This window comes from Delphinus delphis, chromosome 6 (genome assembly GCF_949987515.2).
Source record: "Delphinus delphis chromosome 6, mDelDel1.2, whole genome shotgun sequence".
NCBI lineage: Eukaryota > Metazoa > Chordata > Mammalia > Artiodactyla > Delphinidae > Delphinus > Delphinus delphis.
This window is the reverse complement of record NC_082688.1, coordinates 72,446,645-72,459,480: the sequence shown is the minus strand read 5'-3', so window position 1 is coordinate 72,459,480 and position 12,836 is coordinate 72,446,645.

Here is a 12,836-nt window from a genome sequence, read left to right as displayed (position 1 = left end):
GCTCAGCAAATCCAAACAAATGAGTTTCACATGAGATGCTCCGTCCCCTCGCAGCTTAGGCTTTTCCTTTTTGGAGCTAAACAGATTTTAAATGGAAAGTGTCCACTGATTTGTGGGTCCATTCTATGGACTCCATATGAGATACTTGCACATGTTCCTTTAGCTCATACCATTTCCCCCAGCTTCTCTAAGTTCTGGGGAGAATTAGGGGTAGGATACAACAACGGAGAACAGACAAGGGAAAGACTGGAGGTCAAGGAGTCCAAGTTTTAACCTCTGCTACACAATCCATTCAGACTTTGAATCTGGAGAGGTCTTTAAACTTGGAGAATTGCTTTAGAATCCTCATTTTAAAGAGACCAGGGACGTCAGTATTCATGGGAATCATTCATGGAGATTTGGGGTTTAATCAGGATATTAATACTCAAGAAAAGACTGAGTAGAACAGAAGCTATTCTTTTCTTAGGAGCCAATTGCTTTAATAATATATATGGCAACAGATCTTTTAAAAATATTCTACCAAGGATGAGAAACCAATTTTTAATAATATATTTTATACAATAGACATTGTCCAGGTGAAAAGCCTTGACTAACAGCCCTAACAAAATATTTTTTACTAATTTTGGCCTTAAATGCCTCTCTCTGATTATGAACAGCTTCAATTATCACTACTATAATGACTCAAATTGGTAACAGTGCTACAATGGTACCTCACTTCTAAAAGCTTCCTGTTGGCTTAAGAGTTTTTTTCCCTATCATTTTTTTTTTCAATTGTGATGAACAAACAAGTATCAAACGATTATTTAGGACATTTGAAAGAACTATTAGAGACTTGAAGATTGACTTTAGTATTCCTCCTAGTACTGCAAAGCAAAACTTCATTTGAGGATCTATTTTCTTTGAGTCTTTGGTGCTGAGAAATAAGATTTAGTATGTTTCAGAGCTATGTTTATAGTCAGATTAATATCAAGAAAAATAGATATTCTGGGGGAAAGAAAGGGAAATTTTCTCTTTATCGTGAATTTTTCAGAGGAAAATAGTCATAAATAATGATGGAAGATCAAAATTATTGGTGTTCTAACTTTTTTATTAATAAATGAAAGCAAAAAATGATTTCTACAAAAATATCTTGAAGGCACATGAAAATCACTTTTTAATTTTGTTTTTAACCAGTCAGATATATTCGTGAAAAATGGGATGTTGCTGTTGTTCCAAAACTCTGAAAGGAAACTTATTTTGCAGTCATGTTATTGATAAACTCATGCCAAGAGAAGCCCCTCGCTTTGACTCACTACGGATTTCTCTCTAGAGCCATAGTAGGCTTATAAAAATATAAGTACCACCCAATGACAGAAAGATAATTCCCTTGAATACTTCCCAGAAAATGTTCTAATATCTTGTTCTTTAGAAAATTAAAGAAGAGGAAGAAACTAGATCCAAAGTGCAACTCTACTGTGGTCAAAACTACTACATGTTGCATTGCATGGTGGAATGTATGCCTCAAAGGAGAAAACTTCAAGTATCACCTTAGGCACTGAGGCGAGACATGGAGCACACGTCTATGCTGAGAAAAATTGTCTCCGGTACTACTGCTGTAGTAGTAGATATTACTAAGTAGTAAGTAGTAGTAGATATTACTAAGCACTTGAAGTAGCAAGAATGAGAGCCCATTGTTTCTAGAGAGAACTAGAAACTATTTTATCAACAGAAAAATCTCACAATCTGTTGACTGTTGTGGCAGTGATCCCTGGTGTTCTCACTTAAAGAAATGAAAATTTTAATCCTGCTCCCACGGAAGAAAAAACTAGTCCGTGAATGGCAGTGTTCAGTCAGTGGCATCTACTGCTGATGTTACATTCAATTGAGAACATGCAATAGGTGTATAAAAGTAGTAAGAATTTTGTAAAATTTCCATTTGATTCTATAAATGTATAAATCAGTGACCAGGATTCTCAAATGTTCTATAAAATATAGAGACAAATGTCACCAATTAAAAATGTCTTTCCAAGAAAGAAAAACCCCTTTCAAGGCAGAAGATGAAAGGTCTTAGGATGTGACCACATATTCAGACATAAATTCCCTTTTCCTCTTGTGTTTCTCTTTACTTAAATTCCTTTCTGTTTCCATTTCCTCTTCTATATTTTTCCAGTTTTTGCACCATTTTATCTTTACCAAACTGCTTCTTTTACTCCCTCCTCATATCTTCACATGTTAAAGTCTCACCTCTTTGTCTTTTCCTCATTTTATTATAGATTTTTGGTTTGCAGTTTCCATGAGGCTTTTGTATAGCAGTCTATATATGCGTGATTATTTTTAGTTGCTGATCTCTTAATTTCAAATGCATTTTTTAAAACCCTGCATTTGTGCTCCCCTCCTCTCATGATTACTGTTTCTGATATTATATTTTATATCTAATTGTTTTGTGTATCCTTTAACTGCTTATTGTGGATACAGATGATTTTACTACTTTTTCCTTTTAACCTCCCTACTAGCTTTATGTGTGGATGATTTCCTACTTTACTGTATGTTTGCCTTTACCAGTGAGCTTTCTCATTTTGTAATTTTCTTGTTTCTAGTTGTGGCCTTTTCTTTTTCACCTAGAGAAGTTCCTTTAACATTTGTTATAAAGCTGGTTTCATGGTGCTGAACTCCTTTAGCTTTTGCTTGTCTGTAAAGCTTTTGATTTCTCCATCAAATCTGAATGGGAGCCTTGTTAGGTAGAGTATTCCTGGTTGTAGGTTTTTCTCTTTTATCACTTTTAATATATCGGGCCACTCCCTTCTGGCCTGCAGTTTCTGCTGAAAAATCAGCTGATAGCCTTATGTGAGCTCCCTTGTATGCTATTTGTTGCTTTTCCCTTACTGCTTTAATATTCTTTTTCTTTAATTTTTGTCATTTTAATTACTATGTGTCTTGGCGTGTTCCTCCTTGGGTTAACCCTGTATGGGATTCCCTCCACTTCCTGGACTTGGGCAACTGTTTCCTCTCCCAGGTTAGGGAAGTTTTCAGCTATTACATCTTCAAACATTTTCTCAGGCCCTTTCTCTCACTCTTCTCCTTCTGGGACCCCTATAATACAAATATTAATGTGCTTGATATTGTCCCAGAGGTTTCTTAAACTGTTCTCATTTCTTTTCATTCTTTTTCTGTTCAGCAGCAATGATTTCCACTACTCTGTCTTCCAGCTTGCTGATCCATTCCTCTATATCATTTAGTCTACCACTGATTCCTTCTAGTGTACTTTTCATTTCAGTTATTGTATTCTTCATCTCTGTTTGGTTGTTCCTTATATTTTCTAACTCTTTTTAACTGTTAAAAATTTCCAACTTCTTGCTTTGTTCGCGCACTCTTCTCCCAAGTTCTTTGATCATCTTTACATTCATTACTCTGAACTCTTCCTTGGGTAGGTTGCCTATGTCCACTTCACTTAGTTCTTCTTCTGGGGTTTTATATTGTTCCTTTGTTTAGAACATGTTCCTCTGTCACCTCATTTTGTCTAAGTTGCTATTTGTATTTTCATGTGTGTGGTAGGTTAGTTACATTTCTTGACCTTGGAGAAGTGGCCTTCTGTAGAAGACATCCTATGCATTCCAGCATGCATCCCCTCTCATCACCCAAGCTACATGCTCTAGGGATTCTCCCTAAGAGGGTTTCATGGGTCCTTCTGTTGTGGTGGGCTATGTGAGTGGTCTGGTAGGCTTGGTTGGCCCCTAGCCCAGTTGGTTGCCAGGCCCTACTTTGTGAAGATTCTGCTGGATGCTCTTTAGTGGGGCCTGGAAATGAGGCAGCTGGCTGCAGAACCCTAGGGGTCCCCAGGGTAGTGCTGGCTCACTGGTGGGCGGAGCCAGGGTCCTGAAGACTCCAGAGCTGTTGCCTGCCCACTGATGGGTGAAGTCAGGTCCTGGGGTTAATGCCAGACTACTGGCAGGCAGAGCCAGTTCCTGGAGTCTGGCTGCAGAGCCCAGGGATCTCAGAGCTCATTTCAGATTGTTGGGTGGTGGGGGATGGGGGATTGGCTCCTGACACAGTTGGATATGGGCTCTGGGGTGTCCCGAAGCTTGTGTCAGCCTGCCAGTGGACAGGGACAGGGCCCAGCTGGTCCCAGGGTAGGGTCTGGCCTGCTGTGGCGGGCTAGGTATGCAGGCTGCGGGATCATGGTTCTCTTGAGTCTGGTGTCTGCCCCCTGGGAGGTGAGACTGGTCTAGAGGCTAGTGCAAGCTTCCTGAAGGGCAGGGCTGGTGCCTGCCCACTGGTGGATGGAGCTGGGTCTTGGTCCTCTGGTGGGCAGCTCCATGCCTGGGGCGTGTCTAGAGGTAGCTGTGGGCTCAGGAAGCCTTTAGGCAGCCTGTCTGCTAATGGCTAGGGCTGTGTCCCCACCCAGTTAGCTGTTTGGCTTGAGGCTACCCAGCATTGATGCCTACGGGCAGTTGCATAGGGCCAGGTTTTGGCACTAATGAGTAGAAGGAGGGTCCCAAGATGGCAGCCACCAGCAGGAGTGTTCATGCTGTAGAATGTTCCCAAATATGACTGCTACCAGTCTCCATGTCCCCAGAGTGAGCCACAGCCATCCCCCAGCCCCGCTTCTCTGGGAGACTCTCTAAGACTAGCAGGCAGGTCTGGCCCAGGCTCCTATCAAATTACTCTTTCACCCTGTGACCCGGTGCACATGAATTTGGTGTGTGTCCTTTAAGAGTGATGTCTCTATTTCCCCCAGTCCTGTGGGTCTCCTGAAATTAAGCCCCTCTGGCCTTCAAGGCCAAATGCTCTGGGGGCTCATCTTCCCAGTGCAGGACCCCTAAGTTGTGAAGCCCAGCGGGGTGCTCAGAACTGTCACTCCTGTGGGAGAACTTCTGCAATGTAATTATTCTCCAGTTTGTGAGTTGCACACCCGGGGGTATGGTACTTGATTATATTGTGAGTCCGCCCCTCCTACCCATCTCACTGTGGTTCCTTCTTTATGTCTTTAGTTGCAGAAGATCTTTTCTGGTAGGTTCCAGTCTTTTCCATCAATGGTTGTCCTGCAGATAGTTGTGATTGTGGTGTGCCTGTGAGATGAGATGAGCTCAAGGCTTTTCTACTCCACCATCTTGGCTGATCTCCTGCCTTTTCCTCATTTTTACTCATACCTGCTGTGAGTCTTCTTTTCATATAGCACCAGACAAGGTTCAATACTCTTGTGCTTTCATTTAGAAACAGTATAAAGCACCAAGAAAGAGATATCTCAAATTTAGGTAAGAATATGTGATATATTTTTAAAAATAAGTGCTCAACTAGAGAGACCTAACATCCAAAAAGAAAATCATAACAACAAAAAAAAATTTATAGAGAAATGGGGTATTGCCCAATTGAAAAGGAATTAGAAGTTACATGTCTTGACCATTCTACCAACTTTGAATTCAGGGTTTGTCTTTGGACCTCTATCTCTGAGCTAGTGACTTTTCCATAATTAGCACTTAATAAATGTGTATTGAATTATATTAATGTAATATCTAAGTTGATTCAAGTTTTCAACCACCATCAAAACTGTCTGGTTAATTAGATGTCTGTATTTCTTGGGATGAGTTTCTTGTATTCATGTACAGGTAAGAATAATGAAAAACAATCATCTTAACACTGTCTAATTGTAATACCTAGATTACTGATCATCTACTATATTCAAGTTTCTCCTATGAAGATCATTAGGATACTCCCAAAATTTTCCAACAATATTTTGATGCCCACTTTATAAATGAGGAAACAATCTGAAGGTTTTGACTAGACCATATAATTCATCCAGTAAGTAAATGAGTGAGGGGATCTGAACATAGCCTCTCTGGTGCTAAACTCATGTTTTTTCATACCCCACACTACAATTGTAGCCTTAGGAACAATAGACAGTCTTGAGGTGACGCTATGAAGAGAGATTCTGAGCCTTAAAACAATTGATACAACCTGTAAAAATAAACAATTTTTTTTCAAATTGCCCTTCCAACAAGTCAGGCATTCTTGTCATTTATTTCTGCATGTAGAGGGCCACATTGTTTGAAGTTGTATTCAATCAGAAGTATGTTTCCCATGTGCCTACTGTCATCTCTTACTTGATTATAGAACAACTAAAACATGCAGCAAAGTGTGTAATCTTACCAGCATTGGTTACACTTCCTCCTTATTTACTGTTTGAAAGTATGCCCCTTTCTTCGGCAAACAATACACTTAGTTAAGAATAACTCTATTATCGTTCTGTAAACAGGACTACTACAAAGGTGACACTCAATTTCTGCAGCGGAGGCAAGCAGATGGCTCTTCATGGCTCCCCACTGGCCAGGCCACAGAGTGGCCTTGAGGGCAGCCAGTTGCCTGCCCTCTCAGGATGAGACATACAAATACAGCTGCTCTGTGGGGAGAGAACTGGACAAGAGAGGCAGAAAAATGACTGTCTAGAGGAGAAAAACTGAAGCAGGAGAGAAGAGGCCAGAACAACAGGCTCACTTAGAATTTGTTCATTTCACCAAATAATTGTTGCAGAGGAATAAAGACCATTGATATATAGTCTCAGTTATGTCATGGGACAAAGTATAACATTCAGTCTGATGCCTGGGCTTCTTGCCCATAATAAAACGTTATTGCATAATAAGACTGATTTCCTGCATAAAAAAGAGGTGAATAATATTTATTTCCAGTGTAAATTATCACCATTAGTTCACAAAATGCTTTCCTTGTTCAGGAATTACAGGAAGGAGATGTCAAAACAGAACATAAAGGAGAAGCAATTTAAATATATTACTAAATCAATCATAATCTTTTTATGGAATCCTATAGTTTACCAAACACTGTCACCATTATTTGGCTAAACTGGACCAAAACCAAACCTTATAAGACAGGGTCTATAATCCTTCTTTTACAGGTGAGAAATCTGAGACTAATTGGGTTACATAACTTGCCCAAGGTATCACTGGTTGTAATGGTTAATTTCATGTGTTAATTGGAGTGACCACAGAGTACCCAGATTAAACATTATTTCTGGGCATGTCTGTGATGGTATTTCCAGATGAGATTATCATTTGAATGGGTGGATCAGTAATGCAGACTGTAAACCCAATGTGGTGAGAATCATCCAATCTAATGAGCACAAGGACAGAACAAAAGGCAGAGGAAGGAGAAATTCACCCCTTTATTTTTTCTGCCTCACTGTTTGAACTGGGACATCTCATCTCACCTTCCTTTGCCCTCAGACTGGGATTTACACCATCAGCTCCGCTGGTTCTCAGGCCTTCCGACTTGAAATTACAGCATGGGCTGTCCTGGGTCTCCAGTTTGCAGATGGCAGATTGTGGGGCTTCTCAGCCTCTATAATTGCATGAGCCAATTCCTAATATATATATTCTCCTGGTTCTGTTTCTCTGGAGAACCCTGGCTAACAGAAAACAAAGAATCCAGGACTTTACTAGGGACTTCAAATCCAAACTCCAGAAACACACTTTCCATAAGACTATACAACATCCAACTGAGCGTTTTACTTTTGAAAAAAAATGTGTTGAGTCAGCTACTTCTCTCATGTATTTCCACAGCCAGGGCATGTGACCTGTACAGTTGTTCAAGGTTCTGTAACTAGAAGGGCCCTGCCCTTAGTTTAATACCCTGTTGTTACCATCTTGACATCTGAACAAGGTGCCCCACATTTTCACTTTGCACTGGGCCCCACAAATTATGTAGCCAGGGCTGTCCACAGCATGCAGTACAAACCAACTAGCATAGATCACACTGAGTCTTGATTGTGGGTGTAGTAATGTATTGTTGCCATCAGATGGCCACCCCTTCTGAGTAGGTCTCTGGGACCTTCCATGACAGGCCCCAGTTACCTCTGATCTCATCTGGGCCCTTCGCATTCTCCATTCCAGCCACATTGCCTCTTGGCACTTTTCCTACTACATGAAGCACCATCTCCTCTGCCTAAAAGACTTCTCCCTCAGATATTCCTGGGCATCACCCCTTCTTTCATTTCTCTGTTCAAATGCTATTTCCACAGAGAGAACTTCTCTGAGCATCCATTTCTGTTTACAGTGCCCCAGCTTTCTACCCCATCATTTACCCTGCTTAACTTGCATTTACAGCACTGCAATACCATCTTAAATAATACACAGTCACTTGTTTAATTTTCATTGTTGTTCTGGGCTAAACTGTGTCCGCACAAAACTATATGTTGAAGCCTTAACCCCCAGTACCTCAGAATGTGACTGTATTGAGAAATAAGAACTTTAAAGAGGTAACTGAGTTTAAAGGAGGCCATTGGGGTGGGCCCTAATCATATCTGACTAATGTCCTTGTAAAAGGAGGAACTTTAGACACAGAGACACCAGGGGCATGCACACACAGAGAAAACATCATGTGAGGACACAGCAAAAGGGTGGTCACCTGCAAGTCAAGAAGAGGGTCTTCAGGAGAAACCAAACTTGCTAACAGCTTGATCTTGGATTTCAAGCCTCCAGAACTGTGAGATAATAAATTTCCATTGTTTAAGCCTCCAGTCTGTGGTATTTTGCTATGACAGCCCTAGCAAACTAATACAATTATCTTTGCCATCCACTAGAATGTGATGTCTCCGAGAGAAGAGATTTTGTTTTGTCCACTGCTAAAAGGCTCAATGCCAAGCAATCGACACAGTAGATATTTTTAAATTGTTGAATAAGCAATGAATGATTTCACAATTCCTTAAGAGGAATTTGAAGAGAATCTCCAAATACTCTGTGATATCAAAATGTTTTATTCTATGCTACCTGAATTAATTATGCCACAGAAGGAGACTTGGGAACCATTTTGTTTAAACAAAGGTTTTCATTGTAATGGGATCTGACCAGCTCTGTGGGGGTTTTTTTGGTTTTTTTGTGGTACGCGGGCCTCTCACCGCTGTGGCCGCTGTGGCCTCTCCGGCCGCAGAGCACAGGCTCCGGACGCACAGGCCCAGCGGCCGTGGCTCACGGGCCCAGCCGCTCCGCGGCATGTGGGATCTTCCTGGACCGGGGCACAAACCCATGTCCCCTGCATCGGCAGGTGGACTCTCAACCATGGTGCCACCAGGGAAGCCCCAGCTCTGTGTTTTTAACCAGGCTTGTAATGCAGCCACTAATGGATTATGTCAGGACCAAGAGACTGAAGATCACAAAACATGCTAGAAGGAAGGCCTTTGTCACACGATGTTTGTTATTAGAAAAATTACAAAAACAACCTACAGCAAAAATCAATTGGGAACTAAAAGGATACCCCACAACCTCCCTCCCATGCATCTCTTTGATAGTCAAGATGAGTTAAAACTAATTACTTTTAGCACTTCTAAAGCTACATAACCACAGCTTTATTCCAACAAACAACACATTCAAATTGCTACATGTTCCTCAGGTTGTGTCAATATTACCACAGCTTTTGTCCTCACAATAATAGGACAAAACATGAGAGAAGCAAATTACCGGTCATCACATTGATTGACAGTCCCACAGTTCTCCACTCCTATGCCCAGGGTGGCTAATATTCCCTAGGAGGTGACGGATGCTGAGCTTTTCAGGCATTTCTGCCTCTGATGATCTTTTTGACATGGGCAGTTAGCCTCTGACAGCTTCCACTGGGTAGGTAACTGGAGCTACCTGAGTGTCACAAGGCCCTAAAACAACATAAGACCTGAAGTTACCCTCTTGGGCACAGGACATGTCTGCTTGCTGCCTAAAGTAGTACAGACCTATAGAAAATGTTACACAGATTTTCATGATTTCCATTTCTAAATGTATGAGATCAAAAGGAAAGTCAAATTGTGGTAGAAATTTCAGAGTGACTCCTATTTTACACTTGGCTTCCTCACAAATCTTATTTCCATGCTACCGAAAATAGGGAAACAATTAGGTTTACTAAGGGTACCTAATGCCAGCTACTCTGGTAAGCTTGTTAATACTTTAAGTCATTTAATTTTCAACCTAAACCTCTGGAGTGACTATTTCTATCAATAAGGGGTGATGAATCTAAGGTTCAGAAAATTCAAGATCAGGCACTTAGAAGTGACAGTAATGACACCTTCACAACATGCCAATTTCTGGTGAAAGAACCTATCTCCTCCTTTCTGAAGGTCAGCCCTTACCCTATCCTCAGCCTTTGAGATTTAGTTGGGGCAGACCTAACAAGTGGTTCTGCGAAATGGAAATGTAACCTAGGTCCATGTATCCATAGCAATAAGGAACGAGGATGACATCTGGGACTCCTGCAGGAATTACTAAACAGATAAGACATTACACTAGACCTACCACATGTCATCATAGGAAGAAAACCTGGCTAGGAATGAAGCTACCAGAGAGAAAAGCAAAGCAAAAAATGGAAAGAGATGGTCCAGAGAGGGATTGGAAGAGAGAAAGAGAGAGTGAGTACAGAAGCATAATTTGACGCCCGCATCTAGTCGTGCCAGAGAGCCATAGATGCATACTTTGACTTTTCCTTTTGTCTCCCCTAAAGCAAATTTAGGTATTTTTTGTTTTTGTTTTTCGTCACATGCAATCAAGAGTCCTGTAGAATTCCTAGGACAGGGCTGTACACTATTTTTGACCAATCATTTTATGATGTTCTCTTTCCATGATGGACTCAATAGTTTAGGCTTTATTTGTTTATTTAGTTTGTTATTGAAAACTAATACCAACAAGGACAATTTGACTCCACTATCTTTATTCTAATAATCATCATCATCAGAATCTCTACATGTGTTACACATCATAATGTAGTGTCAACCCTACTATGAAATGAGATAATAAGTATTTACTAGGATATCAATATCTTCTGATCCTTGCTCTACCTCGTAAGGTATTGCCAGAGGAAACCAAGGCTTGGAGACATTTGGGGACTTGACCAAGAAAACTTGGCTAACTAGTGGCAGGGATAAGTTAACCACTCTTCACTCTCGTGTTACAAATACCTTTTGGTATTACAAAGACAAATAACCAGAATGATAGACACCCTTTCCTGTAATCTGTAAAGCACTTTAATCGATTTAAGATGGGTGAAAAAGCTTCAGTAGTAACTAAATACATTAAGAATGAGGGCCTCATTTCTAAGCTAAATAGCCAATTAAAAATTTTGCTATATCCATGGTTTTCAACTTAATTTTGAGGAACCATAGGGCTAAAACTTGGGGTGGGCTTATTTAATAATCAAACATTTTAAAATAAAATTGTATCAAATTTAAACATGGAATTCTTAAAACATCTCCCACAGATTCTGAGGGAAACTGTTTGAAAACCACTATCCTAGAGTACTCAGAAAATATTGTTGTCTGCTTATTTTTGGAACCAGAGAACAGTCTGCAAATGGACAGAACAAGTCAAAAGAGGCTGAGAACCAGGCATAAGGTCCAGCTATCTGTATGAAATGGGAGTGAAGCAGAGAACAGAATATGGTCATATCTGGAGGCAGCTGTTACAGAGATAGCTGGATTGTCCAAGAGGCCCCATAGCAGATAGCATGGCCAGACAGAGGACTTGAGTTCTAGGCAGCCATAAGGTCAGAGTCAAAATCTCAAGAAATAGGAATACTAAATGAATTATCAAAGCAGGGGGTAAGACAAAGGACAGGGATTAAAACATGTTACTGAAATTGGGATACATGGTAAGGCTTAGTCTTGGGATTCTAATTAATAAATGAAGGAAATCAGATCAGAGTAAGATCTCCCCAAAGACATTAATATAGGTCCTCCCAAGCTATCTGCCTGAACTTTCTTCATTTTTCCAGAAGAGAAACAGGATTACCTATAGAACCTGAAGCTAGGCTAAGCTTTCAGTTGGGAAATTTAATGATCCAGCCATAGAAGTGCTATAGGGACACAGGCTTTCCCATATAATATGGCACATATTCTAAAATCTGTTGAGTGAATGTTTACATTTTGAATCATATTGTGACTTTAAAAATTTAGCCCTAATTATATAAAAAACAAAAACCTAAAGAACCTTGACATTAGCAAAAACAAGAAGAACTACAATCCAGCAGCCTGTGGAACAAAAACCACATTCACAGAAAGATAGACAAGATGAAAAGTCAGAGGGCTATGTACCAGATAAAGGAACAAGATAAAACCCCAGAAAAGCAACTAAATGAAGTGGAGATAGGCAACCTTCCAGAAAAAGAATTCAGAATAATGATAGTGAAGATGATCCAGAAACTAGGAAAAAGAATGGAGGCAAAGATGGAGAAGATGCAAGAAATGTTTAACAAAGACCTAAAACAATTAAAGAACAAACAAACAGAGATGAACAATACAATAATTAAAATGAAAACTACACTAGAAGGAATCAATAGCAGAATAACTGAGGCAGAAGAACAGATAAGTGACCTGGAAGACAGAAGGGTGGAATTCACTGCTGCAGAACAGAATAAAGAAAAAAGAATGAAAAGAAATGAAGACAACCTAAGACATCTCTGGGACAACATTAAATGCAACAACATTCGCATTATAGGGGTCCCAGAAGGAGAAGAGAGAGAGAAAGGACCCGAAAAAATATTTGAAGAGATTATAGTCGAAAAATTCCCTAACATGGGAAAGGAAATAGCCACCCAAGTCCAGGAAGCGCAGAGAGTCCCATACAGGATAAACCCAAGGAGAAACACGCTGAGACACATAGTAATAAAATTGGCAAAAATTTAAAGATGAAGAAAAACTATTGAAAGCAGCAAGGGAAAAAGGACAAATAATATACAAGGGAACTCCCTTAAGGTTAACAGCTGATTTCTCAGCAGAAACTCTACAAGCCAGAAAGGAGTGGCATGATATACATAAAGTGATGAAAGGGAAGAACCTACAACCAAGATTACTCTTGGCAAGGATCTCATTCACATTT